A 23,825-nucleotide genomic window follows, 5' to 3' on the forward strand; every position below is an offset into this window, starting at 1 on the left:
GCATGCTTCCACCCGGGATGCCAGCAGGTCAAAATGATATCAAAATTGGTTTTCTCATAAGTCATCAGAAATTTTTTAAGGTAAGTAAATGAGGAACCTTCAGGCTTGGGGAATTATTGGTCAGGGCTCCTTTGGTGAATAAGAGAGCAGCTGCCTAGGAAAAATTATATCCCAGCCTTTGTTCATGAATAGAAAGCCCCAGTGATCTCCATAGCCTTGTGGGAGACACCCCAATAAATGTTATTAAAAATGTATTATTGTGACATGTTTCCATTAGTCATCATCAAAAGGTTAGGTTTTTTAGAAATGAGTTTTTCTGATTTAAAAACAATAAGTTTTTCTGATTTAAAGATGCTTTGGTAAGAAACTTAATTAAACAAAAGTTTTCATATGGTTATGACAATTTTTACTAATCTCATGGTGTACTAAATGTATACATGCCTTAAATATACAGGTCTTCCAAAATATAAAACAGGGATTGATTATCATGGCAGAGTTTTTTCTGTCACATACAGACCTCAGCCTATAACAAAAACTTATGTGATGTATATGCTATGTATGTGTCACTATATTTAGAGATGTCTAGATTAAGAAGTTCAGGTAATGTCACAAATTTCTTCAATTACTTCCTATTAAAGTCAAAAGTTAGGTAAAAGCTTCCTATGTACTTGATAGACATATTGACTATCCCAAGATGCAAAATTTAAGTGTATTATAAAAATGTCATCATGATTGTCATGCTATTATGTATGGCCCCTGATTTCAAATTTGCTATGTAAAACTATATCACTGTTGTCGGTTAACATTCTATGGTGTTTCAACTGCTAAAAAATCCATGGTTGGTAGAAAATAATGATTTGATTTTGTGTCTCAAGGTGCCTGACATTTGGATAAAATTATAATATTAAACTCATTGTTCCCATTACAACATAATGTCATTAATCTTCTTTTCTGGATGCTCAACAACTGAGGTTTGGAGACCAAAAACTAGAAAGTTAAGGGGGCTAACAAGATAGCCAATATTTTGACCCAGGTCCTCTGCAATCAATGAAGACCCATGATGTATAAGAACCACTGCTGTGACATTCTATAACCTTATGAGTCTCTGACCAAGGAGATTGTTGTAAAAGATTAATAGTGTCTAGGATGCCTAAGGAGAGTCACCAGGAGAGAAAAGTCTCCAAAGCTTTTACAGAAAGCAATGTAGTCAAGCAATGGCTGATACAGCAGAACTGAGAGATGCTATACGTGGTTCCAAGGCAAATCCTGAAGAGACTTAACTGGCCCTGAAAGATAGCAAGAAATTAATTTTAATTAATATAGGTCTCACTTTAATTTGGCTATACCAAGATGCAAAATTTAAGTATGTTGCAAAAATGTCATGTTGTCATGCTAAAATATGTACGGTCTTTGATTTCAAATTTTCTGTGTAAATTTAAAATTGGATATTGTTGTGGTTTGTGTCTGGATGTCCCCTCAAAGCCTCATGCATCATGAAGGTTGGGCTTCTGAAGTTTGTGACTGATTCATGGTCCAATGCTGGGATTTGGCTATACCAAATATACTTGGGTGTGAGTGCTATGCCCAAGTGAGTGTGCCTCCATACAATGTAATGGACAGAGTCTTCTCTTGCACACTCTTCTCCCTTGCTCTTGCAGCTTTTGCTGTTTTTCACTGCCATGAAATGTTGCCCTCTAACATGCCACCCTGCCTTGAAGCCAGAAGCGTATGAACTGAAACCTCCACAAACCGTGAGCTAACCAAATCTTTCCTGCCTTGATTTTGGGTATCAGGTATTTTGTCTCAGCAATGAGAGAAAAGTAACCAACACAGAATTGGTATCAAGAGTGGGATCATTGCTGAGACTATACCTGAACACATGGCTCAAGAACCTTTAGAAATGGCTTATGAAAAGACTTTGGAAAGATTTGGGGATGTCACTAAAAGGGTAGTGCTGAAACACCTTAGGCTGCTTTGTATGGGAAATTCTGGTCAGCGCTCAGAAGCTCAGAAGGCTGATAGAAATCCTACTGATGAAGACAGGGCCTGGGTGATTTCTTCTGGGAAGAACTACATTAGTTGTTGGACTCCAGATGATGTGTGTTACTGCATGGCAGAAAGTTTTTCTACATTTTGCTCATGTCCAGGGTTTTTGCCTGAGACTGAGATTAAGGGCAGTGGATCAATTAATCTGGCAAAAGAAATTTCAAGGATGTCAAATATTGAGACAGTGGCATGGCTGTTGTTGGGGGCTTTTAGGCAGATTTATGTTGCAAATCAAAAGCAAAGCAGACAGCAGGATCACTAAAGCGTTGTGAGTTTGGCCAGGAAAAAAAAAAAAAAAACTCCAGTAAAGCTGTGGACTGTTAAGATAGAGCTGAAATCTCAACTGCTGAGAAGGAACAGAAGACTAGAAAAGATGGCCTGAGGGCATCACAACAGGCAGTAAGTCTTCACCCTTTGTAGCCTCAAAACTGCAAAAGTGAAAGACTTGGCTTTGAGGAGAAAGCTGCAGAGCACCATGTTCCAGAAAGGCGGTGGCCACCCTATGTTTTAGAATGGCTGCCATAGCCACACCAGGTTCCAAAATGGTGTCAGCATACAGAATTTGTTCCTCAGAATCCAGGCACTTGACCACTACAGCCAAAGGTGAAGATATCTTGGCTGCTTCCGGCTAGCAGTGGACCTTGACATTATCCATGTGGTTCTGGTTTTAGGTGCATGCAGAATGCAAGAGTTTTGAGGTTGTAAAGGCTTCAACTCAGATTTCAAAAGAAGGCCTTGTTATTCTCACTCTCTTTTTTAATATTCTCTAGTGTTTCCATTTTAATTATGATGCTGTTTGTGGCTTAAGATAAATGATGCTTATATTACTGTGTGAGAAACTGAGATAGCCAGCCTCTAAAATGCCTGTCATGATTCTTGCTTTCTGGTAGTTGCTCTTGTGTGTAGTCTCCTCCCATACTAAATAAAACCACAGAGACATAGATATGAAATTTAGGGGCTCTGGGACTAGTTTAAAGAAGACATTGAAGTTGGTGCCTGGTCATTTTCCCTGACTACTTACTCTAGGGGAAGCCAGCTTCCATGGTGTCAGAACACTCAGACAGCTATAAAGTAATGAGGGGCTGAGACTTCCTGTCAACAGCTGGCTCTAACTCTCCAGGTATGTGAGGGAGCTTCTCTTAAAACAGATACTCTTCAGATTACTGAAGCCTGACCTGGTACTCAGTTGCAATCTCATGAAGACCCTGAGGCAGAATCATCCAGCTAAGTCACTCCTGAGTTCCTTACCTGTTGGGAGCCGCAGCCCCGAGCCCGGTCGCCTCACTTGGCGGACGTGAGGCCTGTGGTAAAGAGCAAAGCCTGAGGTAGATTACCCCTCCCATCGAATATGTTAGTTTCCTGCTTACCGCGTAAACAACCCGCTCAACAATATAGTCTGCCTGGCAACTGATGATGTTAGCCAATCAGCTTGCCTTGCTCACTTTAACATGATTGGACACTGTATCCGTATATATACTGGTGCCACCCCTGGGCGGAAGAAGAAGCCAGGTAGAAGCCCAGAAGTAAAAGCCCAAAAGGAGCCGCGGAGAGCGGACCGGTAGAGGCTTTGGGGCAGACTGAAGCACAAAAGGAGCCGCGGGGAGCGGACCAGAGGAGGCTTCGGCTGGGAGCGATCCCAGGGCAGGCTGTACGGAGAAGAAAAATAAAAAGAAAAGGTTGTCCACTACCAGACTTTGTCGTGTGTCCTTCCTGCCGGCCGGGAGCGGACATCGACACTTACCCACAAATGCTAATTTTGGATGAATTTTTTATACAACAATAGCGAGCTAACACAGTGGCAAAATTAGATTTACAAAAATTTATTGGATTTGTGGGTTTGGGGTTATAACCGAGTGGTAGAACACCCACTCCAGCATATATGAGGCTCTGGTCAATTTCCAGCAAACACATGTACACACACACACACACACACACACACACACACACAAAGGGAATGAGAATTCACTGAAATCAGTAATGGTAACAATTATACTGCATACCTTTCTAACATATAATACATCATTTTTTCTTATTTTTTCTTATTATTTGATCTGTTGCAGTGATGCTTTCTTTCATTAGGTTTCCATATATTAATATGCCCTTGTCTTTCTAGATAAAGCTTTCTTGATCATATCAGATCAAATTTAATACACTGTTTTAATATACACTATTTGATTTTATTTTCTAGTCATTTATTTGAAATTGCATGTGTGCAAATTAATGTTAGGTTAGCTATGGTCCTTTCTTTGTTAAAATACAATCTATTGTACTATTAAAAGATTTTGTGATGTTTTTCTATACTTAATTAGTATTTAAATGATTTTTTCCCTTGAAAAGTTAAAGAAAACAGCAAAAATTTTAGGCCTAAGACTTTTTGATTGTGCTTTTTTTTCCCATAACTTTCTCTAATCCCTTCATGTTATAAAAATGTCAGTAGATATTTGAAGATGTATAGATATATAATAGATATATAAGATACATAGATCAATGATATAGATGGAGATATATGATATATAAATATATGATATAGATAGGCATAAATAGAAATATGACAGTCTGATATAGTCAGTGTAAGTTTTCTACTTGAACTAGTTTTTAAACTTTATTAAAATTTAAAATTAATAATGTTAACTAAATCACCACCCAGATTATTGACTTATATATTGGCTTTTTTTTGCATTGATTTCTTGTTTTAAAAAGTCTAGCTGAAATAAGAAATGCATATAAAGAAGCTGAATCCAGCAGAATTAAACATGCAGCGGGAGGAATGGCTGTTGATGGATGTATGCTCTCCAGTAGGAAACAGCCTTGGGGAATGATTTAGCTGTTATACAATGTACAGCTGTGAACCTCAGAAGGAATAATCTCCGTGGAATCCAAGGAAACCTAAGAAGCTAAATTAAGGACACATATTCATAAATCTTGTTTGCCATTCCCCAAAAGAAAGAAAGTTTTATTACTGACAATTGAAGTGACCAAAGCTACTGACAAGGAATTAATCATCTGATGGCCACTGATTACTGATGTGAGATACCAAAATAAGAGAAAAATTGAATGCATTAAAAAGGAAAATACAAAATATTCTGGTTATACAGTAGTCCTCCCAGCCAAGATCTCATCCACAGACATTACAAGATCCCTAGTGGATGCCTAAAACCACCATTAGTACCAAACTACATTTACTTTTCCAATACATACATGATAAAATTTAATTCATTAATTAGGCATGGTAAGACATTAGCAACAATAGTCAATAGTAAAATAGGACCATTTTAACAATATACTGTGATAAGTTACACTGAGGTGACTTCTGCCTGTCTCTGTTAGTTTCTGTCTATCTCTCTCTATACCAGATTGCATTTAACTCCCTTCTTGTGGTGAGGTAAGATGTTACAATGTCTACCACAGGCGGTGAGATGAAGTGAGGCAGGAAAGAGCCCTGTAATGCACCGTCAGGCTACTGTGTGAGGATTACTCTGAACACAAACACCATAATAATTCTACAGTCCATAGGATAATGAAATGGCTGTAAAGTCACTAATAGGTAGGGAGCATAGACAGGATGGGTACACTGCACAAAGGCAAAATTCACATTTTGGGCAGCGTGGCGTGGGACAATACAGGACCTCATGACATCACTCAGAATGATGTCAACTTAAAACACATGAATTGTTTATTTTTAGAATTTTCCATTTGATATTGTTAGACTTTAATTGACTATGGGTCACTGAAACCACAGAAAATGAAATCATAGCTAGTGAGAGCTATGATATCTCTTTATGGAATTCTGATGCCTGCCTATGATATTTCTTTATGGAATTAGGATACGTGCCATCCCTCCTGTCCAACCAATATTCTGCTCTCAGCTCATCTTGGCCTCAAATTCTATTGTGTTCATTATTCTCACTCACAACTTACACAAGGTTTCCCCTCGTCCTGCAAAGTTTAGAGCTATTCACTTTCTGAATGGCTTGAACTGACTAAATTCTGCTATTTGCTCAGCACTTGGAGATAAAATCCAGAAAGGCTTTTGACAATCAGTATAATTTTTGCTTTCTTATCCTAAAAACCATTTCAAATGAAAAGTTCAGTTCAGGCATAAGGCATGTTTTACCCACAAGCTATCATAAGTGACCAACACTTTGGGGAAGCCTTTCTCATCTGCTTTGTTTTGATGATATTGGGCTTTGTTATACATGAATGTGTAGTCCTTTATACATGGACACACACTCCCAAAATCCCTCCATACTGCAGGGCCTTCTCCATCATGTTCTTCAGTGATGTTTTCCCCACCAAAACAGAAAGATCAGGAGAGTCTGTGAGCTTCCTGTTTGGCTTCAACTTGCTGGCTATCACACTGACTGACGCTTCCCGTCTGCAGCTGTCAGCAGTTCCAGCTCTGGGCTTTTGGGGGACATGTCTTTGAGGATTTTCGTTTACTGAACATTTCAGTTATGCTGTGTATCCTCCTATTTTGTGCTCACAGCTGCAGTTGAAACGTAACACTGATCTTCCCCTTTGCTAAGTATTTTTCCTAACACCATGAGTAATGAGGCTGTCCTCTGCTCATGAGACCTAGTTCCTTCAGAAATCTATCTTTATTTTGTTTTGCTTCGCTTTGCTTTATTTATAGCTATTCTAGATCAATGGATGGTAACAAAAAAATCAGCAAGGTAGGCGTCTTATAGTCACAACATTAAATGCTAAATAAATTCTTAAACCCTTCACCATCCCATAAAGATCTTAAATCCTGACAGTTGGCTCCAAATATTTGCCACGACTTATTTAAGAATTTTCTGAAGGATTTGGGGTGTATTGTTTCTTCATTTCCCCTCACCTCTCAGTTTGATTAGTACCCTAAAGAGGCTGCCCTGGGAAATAGCTTCTCTCTGGAAAGAAATTTTCCGTGTCTCAGGTTCCAATCATCTGCATAATTTATCAAATATTTAATATGCTTTAGTTGTTAATAAAAATGTTCTGACATTTGAGATTTTTGAAGTGTTCTCCAAGTGACAGTGAAGCAAGTTGAGGTATGTGTTGTTATGTGAACAAAGCTGGGGCCAAGTACAGCCAGTGTCCTTAGACACTGTGTCAGCCTGCTGAGGGGGGCCCCAGGGAGATTGCACAGCTGAGGTCCCCAGGATAAAGTACACACGTGTCCAGGACATCAGCAACAGCAGCAGGAAGCATGGGTCAGAGCAGAGAGCGCCAGTGAGAGCTGCCTGCAACTTTATTACACAATCCTTACACAGTTGTTACCTCATGTTTATATTCTTACACAGTGGTATAACCAGTGCATGTGTGTTTACCTGTGCTAAGTCATGTTTACATAACTGTATCCCACTGTGCCCCTGCACTGATCAAGCGAAGTCACATTCTCAAGTGTCCTTAGGTGGTCCTGAACTTTGAAGCAGTCAGAGTGGTTCCCTACAGCTGTTGACCTTCTCTCTGGGATCTTGCTGGTAAAACGAGATGGGAATTGTAATACTCTTATGGCTTATATCTAGATGTCCCCTCAAAACCTCACACCGTCATAGGTGGGGTTTTGGGGAGGTGGATAGACCATTGGTGTGTGATACTGAACTATGGGTGCATGATAACTGGGTGAGTCCATTGATGGGGTTAGCATACTTCTGGGCATGGATGAATGGAAGGCCCAGCCTGGTTGTGCGTGACACCAACAAATAGGATTGTAGCGTGGATGGAAAAGGAAGGGAAAGGAAGGCTCCTTCTGATTGCCTACTCCTGCCAAGGCATGAATTGTTTCTCTTCTGCGATGACCCTCCTGCTTTGCCAGCCTGTCTTAAAGCCAGCCAACTAGAGACTGAAAACTCTCCCAATGGTGAGCTAGACCAAAGCTTTTCTTCTTTAACTTGTGAGTGCCAGATATTTTGTTCCAGCAAGAAGACAGTAACCAAAGCACCTAACTTCAGAGTTTGAGTTTTAATATAAAATAACATACTCCAAAGTATGTTATGTAATAAAGTATAAAACATCAGAAGATATTAGCAAGTTCCTACAACTTCTGCTCTTGCTGAGGAGTATGGAAATATGAAGCCTATATATTTCCATCATATTCTTAGATTCTGCTCTTTGGAGAAAATTCTAGATTGGCCTGATATCAGAGCTATCAGTATCACTAGTACAACAGATACACTTGTATTTAATATTTTTCTTTAACGTGAATTTGTATTCTTGCCATGACTTAGAAAGTTTAACCACAGAGTATTTGCTTATTAATTTATCATCTCTGTTTCAGTTTGGCTTTCACAACTAATTTTGTTTGCTTTTTTATTTGTGTTTCTTATTTGCTAAAATTCTTATTTTAATAAGTTTTTAAAAATAGTCAGCTTGAGTCTATATGTTTCATTATTTTCAACTTTCTAATTTTTCAAATTAAAGTTTTTAATAAAATTTCTTTTTTCTCTTAGGGTTTCTTTTTAAAATTTTTTTCTATTGCTTGAAATGAATCTTTAAATATCTCCTCTCCAACACATACATCAAAAGGTATATGATCTTTTGTATACTATAATTTATATTTATATAATAATAATATATATTATATAATAATATATGATACATATTTGTATAATAAATATAATATATAAGATATAATTATTAATATATTATATATTATAATATTATTATCATATATAATATAAATTATATAATATGTTATAATAATATGTATTATAACTATAATTGTTATAATATATTATTATATAATAATATATAATAAATACTATATAATTGTATAATAAATGCTTTAATCAAAACTATTCATTAGACCCCTGTATTTGCCCTTCTTTTAAATTCTTTCTTACAGATATGGAAGACATTGCATACAGTGTGTCATCTGTACTGCCCTTGAGTCTTGAGAAGTTTACAAGGTTTTTTATTCGCTCATCATGATTTTCATCAGTTTTGAATAGCTAAAACTGAGAAAATAAGGAATATTTTCAATCAACTGCATGTCTCACTTCTTTACTCTGTGACAAGTTCATTCTGTGCTGCTGAATCTGCAGACTGTAGCACACTCAGGTCACTTGGGATAGAGTTCAAGCATAAATTGCCATAAACGAGTGAATTGAAACAGGCTAATTCTCATTGCTACTTAGCATAAAATGGCGGCGGATGTTTGTTACTGAAATCTGGGTTCACTTACACTGATCCCTGACTTCACTACCACCAGACGAGCCAGATGAAAATGTTAGTTCACTGAAGTGAATCTGTGCCAATACTACTTAATTTAAAATTCCTTTGCCCTGAAGTGTAACTTACTTGTATTACTACAGCAAGCCTTTTCACTGCAGTGCAGACAGAACTTGCCATGCCTTATGTTCTTGATTCTTTTTGCTTCCAGACATCTGGTCATGCACACTCACATATAAGGAAATGGATAACATTCTGTTTCATTTACTCAAAATTCCTAGCACACTGATTGTTTGAATCTATACAGATTAGACACAGTGGGGTTAGTTGTATGTCAGATAGATAGATAGATAGATTTTATTTTTTGAGACAAGATCTTGATAGGTAGTTCAGGCTGACCTTGAGCTCACTATGTAGTCCAAGCTGGCCTCCAACTCATAGTGATCCTCCTGCTTTAGCCTCCCAAACACCAGGATTACAGGCATATGCCACCATACCTGGATGTCTGGTATATTTTATAAAATTTGTACAATGTTAGAGTGAATCGCTTCTCTCTGACTGACTTCTCTCAAGACTGACTCCAGAAAGTATTGAGATGCAGAGTCAAAAGATGTCTTTCCTATAAGGAGAGAAAGAGGGAATCATGGGAAGGCAACTGTTGTAATTCAGATCTCAAAGGCTACGCAAAGGCCTTGTGTTAAAGGGTTGATCACTTGCATGTGGCCCAATTGGGGGGTGTTGTGACCATCAGGAGGTAGGGCCTAATTATGCCTTGTACTTAGATGTAGCCCCCCCACCTCATAGGTGTAGCAGGCACATGTGATCATAATGGGGCTTTTTAGAGGTGACAAATATACTCTGTGTGAACATGAATTAAGGTGTGATAGCTAAAGCAGTCCATTGATTGGTTTAGCATAGTTCTGGGAACGCCCACCCTGGGTGTGAGTGGCACCAACTAATAGGCTTATAACGAGATGGGATAAAAGGGAAAGGAGAGTCCACCGTTCCTGCTCCTGCTCACCCTGCCATAGACTGTTTCTCCTCTGCCACGCCCCAGTGTCACGCCCCTCTGCCACAGATCCAAAGATGATAGGGCCACTGACCATGGACTGAAACCATGATCCAAAATAAGATTTTCCTTTTTTAAAGTTCATATATCTCTGGTGCTTGTTAAAGAGCACTTATGAACAGAGATGGGAGAACGAGAGGTATTTCTTCTCCTTAAGGGGTTATTTTTCCACCAAACAGAGTTTCTGACTCCAGAGATTCTTTTTGCTTTGTGTATATATACAGATATCTCTGTATTTTTACATCTCAAGAACATTTTTCTCCTTCTAGGGAGCATCCTGTGTTTGCATCAGGAGCAGTGAGATGTCTTAGACTCCTCCCTGTCAAAGAGAACCTTCCACAGCTGACACTCTCAGAGGAGCTATTGCCTTGGTCCCAAACAGGCTTCCAGAGCAGACTTCTCTCACACTGACCTGCAGAGATGTCTGGGAGGTTTGAACTGAACTGAGACCCTATGATGTCTGCAAGGAGAAACAAATTACCCAGCTAGAATTAATTTATCACCCTTTGCTCCCTAGAAATGGAAGCGAGACCCAGTGTAGAGACATTTCCAGGGAAGGAACTGGGAGAGATCTGAGCTCAGCAGCCCGAGGCCCAGTCTGGTAACCACTCGCCTTCTAACCATGTATGTTCCTTGTGTGCTAGCGAGACTGGGGTTAAGGTCACAGCACTGAGTCAGTGCCATCAGAGGCCACTGTGGTGGCTGTGGGTAATGAAAATAAGCTTCAAGATTATCAAATGTGGGTTGTGCAGCAAACTATCCTGAATTTCTGTGTCTAAAGCACATGGCCCACAGGCAGTTGATCCACTAAGGATAACACAGACTCAGCAGGATTACCTTTTCCAATCAGCAAATCCTTCCTGGCTGTTGAATTCCCAGGTTGAGTTGCTAGCAGCGTTTTTCTGTAGTTTGCTGCTTATCTGTAAGTAGAAACATCTATTCCAGCTCGGCAGTGTGGCTTTCTTCCCTGGCTGAGGGTTTATCTCAAGAACAGCAGAGCTGAAACAAACCTATCGGAAACACTTCCTAGATAGCTCATCAGAAAATGGTCCTTAATTCTCCCCTAATGTTCAGAAAGTGAATGCACATTGATTTCATCTGAATTAAAAATAAATTCCAGCGAAATACCTGCTGCAAATGTGAAATACCTGTTGGCAAAATTCATTCCATGCTTTGAAATTAATTCTAAAGCGTGCTGACATTTATCTTTGATTTAGAAAGGGGAAAATAGCTTCCTTTTTTTGTTCTTTAAAATTTATGTAACTATTACATGGGGGAAATTAGAGTACATAAAATACAGAAATTGAATTATAACCTAGAGTGATTTATTTCCTTTTTCAAAAAAGTTAAATGTCATTTGCAGTTGAGCTAATGAGCTTCCTTTGGAATGCTTATTAAAGACTTTTTCCCTTTCTCTTTTATACTTCAAATTAAATTTTTGTCATTTAAGGAACTCCAGCCATTTGCCTTTTGTGCAGACTGTGCTATTATTATAATCAGTTTCTCTGAGACAAAAGTAGGTCATGTGAGTGAATACTTCAAAACAGAATTTGGTTACTTACAAAGAATAATGTGGAAGTTACTGAAAAACAAAATTCATGCATTTGATGATGGTGGTGAAATCCTGATTCTTGCCTAAGGTGGAATATGAATCATTGAGTTTAGAAATTAGGGGGGCATTGGTGACTTTTCTAAGAGCAACAAAGGCATCTTATTTCCTTTAAAAGCCTTCTGAGAATTAAGTGAGCCATGTATCTTATTTTTTTCTAACTATAATTCTTACTTTTAAAAAAGATGTGCAGAGGGAGCTTGGCTCATTGCATTGTAAAATGATAGGAGAAAACTCAGTGAAGCTCTGTTTTTTCCCACAAGGGTTTCAAATTCACTCCCTTGGCCCGGCCTGTATTATGACATAAGAACTTTTGCCTCCACAGATAGTTTTCATTTACCAGTGATTAAGGTGTTTTGTAGAAACAGAGCTGGACAGTAGTGAAGGCAAATAATTAGGACATTCTACTCAGCCCTGTTCCACTAGGAAAAGTGGTCCAGAAAAACCAAGCTCAAATCCAAACACAGCAAAAATGACTGCACATTGATAGCCAAGGGACGGTTAGAGGAGGCTTTAAGAGTGTGGGGATTCTTGGTAAATTGACCTGAAAAGTTTCCTGCTAAAGGCAGGCCAAGGAGTGAGACCTTAAGAGTTGGGGTGACAACTTTGGTCAGAGTAACAGGAGTCCCCTTTAAGCTGATTTAGCAGGATTTTTATCTAAAACAGGGTTCAGCAAGTCCAGGACAGATCCCAAGGATAAGGCTCCATTGACAAGAGGGGAGAGGAACCAGTCTCGGGTTTGATCGAGGAGGGTCTGGCCAGTGGCAGATGAGAAACATTGCGCTGGCCATTCTAGGGTTTAGTAGTGTTGTCTGGGAACTGTTTGGAGAAACATTGGATTTTTCTCTGGGTTTGGAATCAGTTACAGGTGGCAGCCAGATGGGTACAGCTTACACACCCCACATGTAACACATGCGAGGCCCATCCTGAGATTTCAGAAACAGAAGGTCTGGCTGGGACCTAAGAGTCTGTATTTCTAGTAAACTCAAGGTGAGCATGAGGCTGCTGTCCCTGGAAACCACATCGAAATCTGCAGCCTCGTGTGTGTTTCTCCACCTGCCGCCTCTCTCTGACAGTACTGTTGGGAGTTAGCTCAGGGATATGCACATCTCCCGCCACACACCTACCTCACATGACTTCTGTGTGAGACAGAAGAGATGTGCAGAGGCACAAGTGGAATGTGAGGGAGGGGTGATAGGTAAGACCAGCCTTTGCCAGCAAACCACTCACCCCATTACCAGGCGGGAATGGATGGGTGGAGCAGAAGCGGGTGGAGAGGTCCGTGGGGTTTTAAGAAGGGCATGCACAAACTCCTCTTAATGTGTTTTTAGGGACGATGGGTATTTACAAATTAGAAAATAAACACAGTATGTGCCCATTTGAAACAGTTTTTTAGTGCCTTGTGTGGAGTCCGTTTCTCCCAGAACCTACAGAACTGGAGAGCATCAGCTTTCTGAAAAAATGATGCATTCACATGGAGCCCACACTGCTCAAATGGGAATTTTCCTGACCTCCTCCTCACGTTCGTCTGTTATGTGCTTTGTCACATGTCAGTCACAAGTACAGCAGAGGTCAAGCTATCTCAGTCAGCTTCTGCCACATTTCTCACTGTTTTAAGGCCAGTTTGTTCTAATTTGCTCCTTTTCTATTCTAAAAAATAAGATAGTGAGCTTGAACGGTCTTAGGTGAAATGTTTACATTAGTCCCATTACCTTTTAGTATTGAACTCACATTCTTGTCCTGGCACTGTTTCTACCATATTTATTTAATAACTACATGGAATACCAAATTCTGCCTCACAATCTGAAATTTAGTGATCCATCCAGAGAATTGCTATTATGAATCCACCATGTCCCAGATGTCAGGATTAAGAGGGGGAGACAAGGAGAACCCTCATGCTCACAGGGGACAAAGTGACAGGCAGTGTTAGAAAAATGAGAGAGAGGGAAGAAATACAAAAGAGACAGAAGAGGAGACATTTGAGCAGAGACTGAATGATGCGATGGTCCCTTGAACAGCCCAGGCAGGCACAAGTACTGCACTGGTCCCTCCTTGCTTTGGAGTAGATTTTTCCTAGCCTACCGATGACTCAGTTACAGGCTTTCAGACACTGCAGCCAGAGCACTGAATTCCGCCTTTCCCTCCTCCTTAGGTGGACTTGGGCATTCTACACAACGAGTAATGTCTACACTACAGGTAACACGTCAGCCTCTTGGGTACTGAGGCTGTATCTTAGAGAATGGTTCGTTCTCAGTCTTAGTTTAAAACTGCATTCTAGCATCCATTTTGTTTCTTCTCTGTTTTCTCCCTCCTTACTTTACATCTAAACAGATATTTTCTTATTTTATCCTTCATTTTTAGGTATTTTGTCTCATGAGGTCTTTAAGAAATAAATTATATAATTAGAAAACAATTCTAGTTCACTTAATATTTATATCCCCACGAAGTATGTATTTATCTCCATTCTATAGATGAGCAAACTCATGTACACTTGAAGTGAGGGCCTTCTATTATTTGAAGGTGTTATTTTTAATATTCAGTTAGTCAAAGTTCACTTAAAGCATTGTCTCTTTAAGAAAAATACCAGTGCAGTAGACTGCCCATAATTAAATGAAATAGACCACTAGGAATACTGTATTTTTGCAGGTAAGTGCAGGTATTTTTGCAGTTTCTAGTCTGCAAGTATCACTAAACCAAGTTCATTTTGCTTGCTGAGTAGTGTGTCAATCATGAACTAAAGAAATTTGCAAAAGAGAATTTATTCATGAGGTATTAATCATGCCGAAGGGAGAGAACAAGCCTGTCTCCCCAGGATGTTTAGGGTGGGAATGAGACAAAGAAGCGCCTAGTCAGAGGGGAAAGCTATGAGAAGGAAGAAGGAGAGGAACAATTAGTGGTCTGTGCAGGTTTGTGCTTAGTCAAATCTCATGTCATGGCTTTTCAAAGGCACGCTAGAGAAAGTGGCGGCATTAGCATGATCAGAGCATAGGGCTTTAGTCTTCTGATATCAAAAGGGCGCCCATGACTTGCACAGACCCAAGCAAAGGAGTTCATGGCTTCAAGAATTTGAGATGTAAAAAGTCTCCTTTACAGCCATGAAAACCTAGACAATCATTTCCATGATGAGCATGCATCAGAAGAGAGATCCTCTTTAATAAATGGTACTGGTGGGGCTGGGGATTTCGCTCAGCGGTGTGAGCACTTGCCTGGCAAACCTGGTCATGAGTTTGATCCTTGATACAAAAAATAAATAAATAAATAAATAGGTAAATAAGTAAATAATTAGTGCTGGAAAAACTGGCTTTCCACATGCCAAAGACTAACCCTAGATTCATATCTCACACCATGCAGTAAACTAAAATCAAAATGGGTCAAACATCTAATATTAAAACAGAAACACTAAATCTGTGGAAAGATAGAATAGGTAGAGCTCTTGAGGACATATATAGGTAAAAACTTTATGGACAAAAACCTAATTATAAAAGAGATCACAAAGAATCAATAACCGGAGTCTCATCTTATTAAAGAGCTTTTGCACAGCAAAAGAAACCACTATGAGAATGAAGAGACAATCCACAGAGTAAGAAAAAAATTTTGCCAGCTGTTTTTCAAAGGACTAATAGCTAGAATATATAAAGTATTAAAAAAGTTCGAAATTAACCTCCCAAATTTAAAGACCCTATCCAAAAATGGACATTTCCAGTCACACATGAACTTGTCAGTATCCTGACAGTGGTACAGTTTTGGTTTTCTTTTGTGTGTCAGGAATTGAACTCACGACCTTGTGCTTCCCCGCCAGGCACTGTGCCGCTGAGCTATCTTCCCAGCAGTGGCCACTTTTGTACACTTTTAAAATGAAGATCAGTAATATCAGACTTTACATATTAATCTCTTTCCTTTTTCAGTCACCATTTTGTTTCCCAGGATTTTCTGTGTTGACTACACCGTAAGGATTGTAAATTCTGTTTCCCATGTTTTTCACTCTATACTTATTTTAAAGACTTCAGTCTGGTTTTGAATTCTCTTTGAGATGGTTCTGGCAACTTCGCTTCTAGGAAACACTTCTTCCAGCCTCGTTTTTGCCCCTCACGTTTTTTAGCTCTATTTATTTCCAATGTTGCTTGTTCTTTCCTGGTAGTGCCTCCTTGTTGGGCTGTTTTTTTGTGGCTTCTGAGCTGGCTGTGACATTATCTTTAGAAAATGGTTTTGTGTTTTCCTGTATTGAAAGTACAGTGGGCTTCAGGTACCACCCCACTCTGCCGTTAAATTCTTAATCTGGTACCTCTTCACCATGTTGGGTTCATCAGTTCAGACTTGACACGTACAGCCGTGCAAGAGTGGGCTCTGATTTCTCCCATGAATGTATCTCTGTCTCCCACACTCCTCAGAGACAAGCAAGCTTTCTGTGACTTTCCTGACAGAGCTGCCTTTTCTGACCTCCATTTTTTGGGCATGCAAAAGGAGGACAGAATCCCTCTCCTCAGCCATCTCTCCTGTATTTGTGTTGGGTCCCATATGTAGGTAACCCCTTGGCTTCAGCATAACCACTTATTTTTTCTGAATTCTTGGAATCTTGTCATCTCTTTGTGTTGAGCTTAGTTATGTTAAACACTTGTTGTTTTCAGTATGTCTATTCTCTAAAAGTTAAGGAGTTGAGGCTTTTTATTATTTGTTTGTTTTTCCTTCCGTGCATCAATGTCACCCATTTTACAGATCTCCAAGATTTAGAGTACTGGATTATTATCAGTGCCACCCCTGCTGAGGTTTGCTTTACATGAGGTAAGAAATCCCTTCATATAAGGTACAAAAATCCTTCCATTGGCTGCAGACTTGCTGAGTGTGATTATCCTTCTATCTGATTGGTTGTATTGTTTTGGCTTTTGTTTTCTGACCATATCACCCCAGTTGCAAGACCTTGCCCCTCGGATTTTTTTAATGGAGAGAATTATTTTTATTTTCAATCTGTATTAAAATAGATCTGCCCCTGGGTCAGAAAACAAATACATTATTGTCCCTACTTGATATGCATAGTTTTCTTGTTGGCAACAATTCAAATTTTTTTATCTTTAATCTTTTCTGATCCCTTATGGAGTGAATCACACTTCTGATTTACATTGCTTTATTGGACTCTCTTAAAAACCAAAGTAGCAATAATTATCTTAATTTTTATAGGTTGAAGAGCTGAGGTGCAGGGAATAATTCATACATCCCAGGTCAGTAACTAATGATGGTCATGCTGATCACCTTTTCTGCATGGAGGCAGAATTCCAAGAAGAAACACAGTCCTCAGGGAGCTTATATCCTCTCCTACTATGATGGGGGCAGAATCCATAGGGCTCTTTTTAGTCCAAGAAACATTATAGATAAACCCGCTCAGAGAAATCCCTGAATAATCTTGCCCTTCAATTTGCATATCTGAATCAATAACAGAACTCCTTGGAGATGATTATGATAACAAATATAAAAATGATCCTGAAACATTCATTTTTTGCATGTTGCAGTAGTAAGACTTCTTGGCTTTATCATCTGAAATTTTTTAGGTATATTTTTGGTACTCAGTGCTACAAAGTATAGCAAATGGCTAAGCAGACTCCAATGGTAATACGTGATGATATTGTTAGTCCCATAATTTTCTATCATGGAATGTTACACACTTTCTTCTTTAGAAATGCAAATGGTATGCTGGTAGAAACTTCATAAAATTCAGAGGATTGCTTTGGCTCTGATCTTTGTGATAGAAGTTCTGTGATGCCCTAAAAGATGCATTAATGTTCTCTGTTGAGGCCATCCACTTTCTTAACCATCCCAGTTTCTCCTATCCTTTGTCAGAAGTGATTCTTTGAAATCATCGGCTGCCCCATCCAGTGTTTTGTCTCTCCATCTTTTATTATGTAAGGAGTTAGCGACCAATGGGCTATTGGCAATGTTTAGGAGCAAGTTCCAATTTCTTTCTGGAATCCTCCAGGTGTCTGATGAGGCCACTCACTGAAAAGGAATTAAAGGGCATTTGGAATTGCACTGCGTTTGTCTTATGGATTCAGGAATACGAGAACTGATCAAAAATGGAAACCGCAGCCCTCTCTAGCATCTGGCAGCAGGAGTCTTTCCTTTAGAAAGGTGAAAGCTGACAGTGGAAAATAAACACACAAAGTGATGATTAAACCCACAGGATTCAGAAATCTTCAAAGTTTCATATCTAGGGTCTTTCAAATAAAGGAAACCTGTCCTCTGGAGAGTCTCTCCCTGAAATTTAATGTACAAAGATGTTTTGAGACTTCAGAAAGGTTTGAGGTTTCACAGTTATGGGCAGATTTCCTCAGAGTTGCATTTTGCCTGATACAGTTTTCAGTTTCATTCTTCACATCAGTGATTTCAAGCGGAGTCATTCCTGAACATCTTTTAAAACTTGAAATCATTTATTTTGCTGGGTTAGGGAATTCTAAACCTATAACAGCTGGAAACTTCACCTAAACACTGCTGCCTGGAGAAACAAAGGAAATAGAGGATGGTCTTTAATTCCAGCCTGGAGTCGGGTGACCAGTTACACCTGCTCTCTCATTGTCTTACATATAATTCTTGGGGTAAAAGAACTGAGACTTATGCCTATTTTGGTTGGTGAGGGTAAATACCTATATATGTGGTTTGCTGTATTCTTTGACTTTTCTGTGAGCATCTATTTCATTTCTATGATCTCCGGCCTCAAGAAAGGAGATTTGTATTTATTGTCTAACTATTAATCTCCATGCCTCTCCCTCCAAGTACAGTTGTCTCTTTAGCACCCATGGATCCAGAAATTTCCAAATCCCCTGGCTCCCAGATACAAAAATCTGTTCATGCTCCATACATTATAAAATGCTATAGTATTTGCCCAGAGTCTGCATGCATACCCTTACCTAGTGTAAACCATCTCTAGATGACTTGTAAGGCCTAAAACAAAACCAGTGCTATGTAAATACTTTCTGCTTTTGAATATTTTTGATCTGTGCTTGTTTGAATTCATGGATGCAGCATTGATGGATGTGAAATGCTGGCTGTGCTGACTATAAATATCGCATAGTATACTTGAAAGATGATTGTCGAAATCTGCGAAATGATGCTGGGAGAAAAAAATTTAACCCTCCAGAGAAAAAAATCTGACACAAAATATCTTATGTTTCATTTGCAATGAAAAAAGTAATCCTTTTAAAGAAAGTGAAGAAACCACTAAAAAAGTTTTGGATTTTTCCCAAGACAGACTGAATCAGAGAGATAAGTTTAAAAAGCATTTATGGTTTCCATACAAATCACCATGAAAGAAATGACCAAATCACAATGTTTCTTGTTTTCAGTATCTTAAGCAGGAGGCTCAGGAATCAGTGGTCTGCTCTGATTGTTTTTTATTATCTCTGAATTTGTTTTATGCATAAGTTTCCATGTTCTACAAGACACCTATCCCTCCACCCTGGGTCCACCACGACACATAGAGCAGAATTGAACACAGCTTGATTGTGCCCAGCTGCAGGTCAGTGGGGTAGGGGCAGGGTTAGGTCCAGACTCTATGGCCTCAGGGAGTCCACTCTTGCCAATTCTGGATACTGATATTGATGCATGAACCAATGTCTCAGCAATTAATCAAGAAATAATTATTCTTAGAGCACCTTTAATTTGTTTTTCACTTAATGGGACTGAATGGAGTATCCTTTATTTGTCCTTAACATATAACTGATGCTAATCTGGTTTGGGAAATGCATATGAGGCACTAAGCTAATGTATATTAGGTGCTAAGCAATAACCAACAGTGCAAGTCAATGTTACTGATATAATTAATGTACAGATGCAACTTTCCTTTAAATTCAAAGAGAAAGACCTATAAAGGTAGAAATTATGTAGGAAGGCTTTAATCTGAAAGGTTAAATGAGCCAAAAGGGTAGAAGATGCATCATTGTTTAAAGTACAAATACAATGAGGCAAGGTTTTTCAGTTGAGGTAAAACACAGCAGAAAACCTATTTAGGGAAAATACCATAGAAAGAGAAACATGGACTTCCAGGAGAACATGGCGGACAGATAGCAGATACTACGGAGGCTCTCTGAAAGGCTTGGTTCAGAAGTCAGGAATGGTGCGGACTAAGGAGACATAAGCCGGTAGAGATATGCTCTGCTGACTCAGGAACGAACTGGGCTGAGAGAAACCAACTTGGAATGCAGTCCTGGTGCTAAAACAGGAACAGAAAAGCCTCGGTGTGGAGACTGGACCCCGCACCATTGGAAGCCGCGATTTGGGTTTCCCGCCACGCAGCAACTGCCTCTACAGTGGCTCGGCAAGAAGAGAGACTCGCAGAAGCTCTGAGAACGGGAGTCTGCGAACGAAGTCGAAAACAGGACGGGCAGGGAGGCGTGGTGAGGTGAGTGAGAGAAACTGACACTCTACCACAGTTTGACTCCAGCGGAGGACTTTCTGGGCTCGGGCAGTCCTGTGAGAGCAGGGTGCGGTGGCAACTCCAGCCACACAAAAAAGTGCCTGGCCTGCATGACGCTGCTGGCGGACTCGGTAGGCTGGCCCAACCCAGATCCCAGAGCCTGACAGTGGTCTGGAGGGGCGACTCCCGCATAGACTGCCTAGTCCGTAACTCCCTGGTGCGCAGCGGTGGGTGGGAACACCTAGCCAGCGCAATTCAATCAGGCTGTGGCTGACAGGGAGGGAAGCTGGGCCTCCTATGTAAGCTTGCATATATATAAGGAACAGAGAATATGGGAAGAGGCAGCAACAAGAAAGGCTCCTCAGCCCCCAATTCTGAGAAACAGGCAATAGCGGACACCGTACCAATAGACATTAAGCGCCATATAGAGAGCCTCATAGACCAATTCAGGAATGAAGTTATCAACGACCTGAAGCTAGAAGTATGCAGAATAGTTAGAGAAATGCTAAGCACCACCCAGGAAAAAACAGATGGTGGAATGGAAGAACAGAAAAAGAGGGGAGAATTGTTTGATGGAGAAAACAGAAAAAGCATTGAGTACATGAAGCAGGTTCAAAGGGACTACCAAGAAACTAAGAAGTCTATCGAAGACTGGCATAACAGCTTGAAAGAAACTAAGGACAGACTATCTGAACTGGAGGGAAGACTTGTAATATGGGAGAATGAAATGAAAAACATCTTAAAAATAACAAAGAAACAAACAGCAATAATACAAAGACAAGAAGATGATAAGAGGAGCCATAGCTTAAGGATTAAGAACATAAAAGAAGAAGTAGGGACACAAACAAGTGAACTACAAAAGCTACTCACAGAAATAATCCAGGAGAATTTTCCTAATTTAGCAAAAGGTAAAGATACTCAGATGTATGAGGCATACAGGACCCCAGCTACCTACAACCCAGAGAAACACCCAGGCATATAATAATAAAAATTCCAGAAATTCAATACAAGAACAGAATATTAAAAGCTGTCAGAGACAAGAAACAGACCACTTACAAGGGAACACCCATCAGAATTACAGCAGATTTCTCTGCACAAACCATCAAATCACGAAGAGCGTGGGGGGAAATAATTCAAGCTTTGAAAGATAATAATCTCCAGCCAAGATTGAGATATCCTGCACAACTGTCCCTGGAAATTGATGGAAAAACAAGGTGCTTCCAGGATAAAGAGGAACTGGGGGAATTTGCAACCACCAATTCAACTCTACAGAAAGTATTGCAGGATATTCTAAAAAAAGAAAAATACAAAGAATCCAGAAATAGTGGCGGGGAGGCCCCAACGAATGGAGCAGAGAACAAAATGAAGAAGACAAACTGACAGCTACTGACAGAAAAAGAGCTCAACAGAAATGAGACAGAGAAGATTAGATGATAGGAACAGCTATTTTGGAGAAAATGACATCTTAATAGGTAATACTGATTTAGTATCATCTTGTTTTGAAGTCTCATCTAGCTTTTGTTCTTCTGTCTCCAATGGTCTAAATAGGTTGTATCTTATTGGATTTTATTATGTACAATAGTATAAGCAAAAACCTTTTAAAGACAAGGAGATTATACAGAAACCATTGTTCATTTTCTGTTAGTCGATTCTAAATACTCTGTAATGCTGTCATTCTCTTAAATGGTTTTACATTGTTTTGATATACTTAATGCTACAGTATACGAAGTTGTACTCAAGGACTTCAAGGAAAGAGTCAATATGGTAACTACTTTTGGGTCGGAATTATCTGGTGGTGAAACACTATTCTGCTTAAATGGTTATGTTTTGATCTGCGCTGTTTCGCTGTTATGCCCTCTTTTATCTCAATCTCCACTCCATTATTTACTTTTTTATTTTTATCCGTTTAATTAAAGGGAAAAAATAGCAGGATATATTATAGTAACCCACTTTGACTTTCTATTATCTCAATTTGAAGCCCTGTATTACTCTCACCATCTTGTTTTTGACTGATGTTCCCCTATTCTGTTTTGCTGGATAGTATCAGGTTTGAAAGTTTAGGCATCAGCTGTGAAGATAATGAGATTCATTATAACGCCATTCTCGTTGACTTTTATCTACTTTTGAAGACCTACAATGTCTCCAATGTTTTGGTTTTGTCGGTTTTGTTCTTTACTGTTTGTTGAATTGTATTATAACTAATGATATAGGCAATTCTATTAGAGATAGCAGGAGGCATTATGGTAACCATTGTTGATCACCTTGTATTATGTTTTTACATTATCTATTATGTCCACCCTTTTGACTTGACCGATTCTGTTCTGTTATGTCACATTTGGTTTTACTCTCTTCCAAAAAAGCAATAAGAACCGTGGGAGCAATGAAACCCAAAATGTGTAATAGTCAAAAAGTGCTCTAAACTATATAACTGCATGTATATTTAAGTGTATAAGATAGAAAATGATATCACAGAGTTTTATTGGATCATTGAACAGAACTGTTTGCAGTATCATTGTTGGAATGTCCACTCTACAAGCTTTAATTTTGTGACTTGAACAATTATTTCTAAGATGGCAATATGTAATCCATTAACTAGTGATTTCCTACTGTTCATTTTTTTCTTCTGTAAATCTGTATAACTTGTACCCTTTCACTGTTTTTTTTTTCTTTTCTCCTTAAATAAAAAAAAAAGAAAGAGAAACATAGGACCATTCTACACCTTTTCTCTCACGTTCCTACACAGATCTCCACACAACCTACACTGCAGCCACTTTTTTTTTATCAGTTATTACTTTTACTCACGTATTTATTTGTCTTTTCATTCAAGTACTCGAGTATTCCTGGAGTGTCTCTTTTGTGCTAATGGATTTTATAGTCAGGTAAACTTGACACAAACCCTATCTCCGCAGCTTTATCAACTGAACAGTTCATAATCAGCCTTCTGTATCCATAGATTCTGCATCCACATATTCAATAAGTCATTTTTCAAGCTGGTTCAGGTGGTACACACTTGTAATCCTAGCACTTAGGAAGCTGAGACAGGATTGCTGTCAGTTTGAGGCCAGCCTGGTCTATAAAATGAGTTCAAGGTCAGTCTGAACTGCAGAGCAAGACCCTGTCTCAAAAAAATTTTTTTTCAAATATTCATCTACACTGAACATGCCCAGGTTTTTCAGTCATTATTCCTTAAACAGCATAGTGTAACAATGTAAATATCATTTACATTGGATTAGGTACTGCAAGTAATCCAAAGGTGGTGTGAAGTATGGGAGGACTTGTATAGATCCCATGGAAATACTATACTATTTTATGTAAGAGACTTGAAGATCCTTGGATTTCAGTATCCATGGAAGCCCTGGAACTAATTCTCCACAGATACTATAGGATGACTATACTTAGTTTATCAAACCATTTTATTATAAGCACAATTTGCTGCTGATAAAATTGTTTAGGCTATTTTAGTCGGTATTTTGCCAATCTCCTTTAGAGAATTATTCCTCCCTCTTCCACTAAGTATTGAGATGTGCTCAGGTGGGGACTGTTTGACATTT

The sequence above is a fragment of the Cavia porcellus genome, unplaced genomic scaffold (genome assembly GCF_034190915.1).
Source record: "Cavia porcellus strain 051 isolate PalLab524CR breed Dunkin Hartley unplaced genomic scaffold, mCavPor4.1 scaffold_21, whole genome shotgun sequence".
Lineage (NCBI taxonomy): Eukaryota > Metazoa > Chordata > Mammalia > Rodentia > Caviidae > Cavia > Cavia porcellus.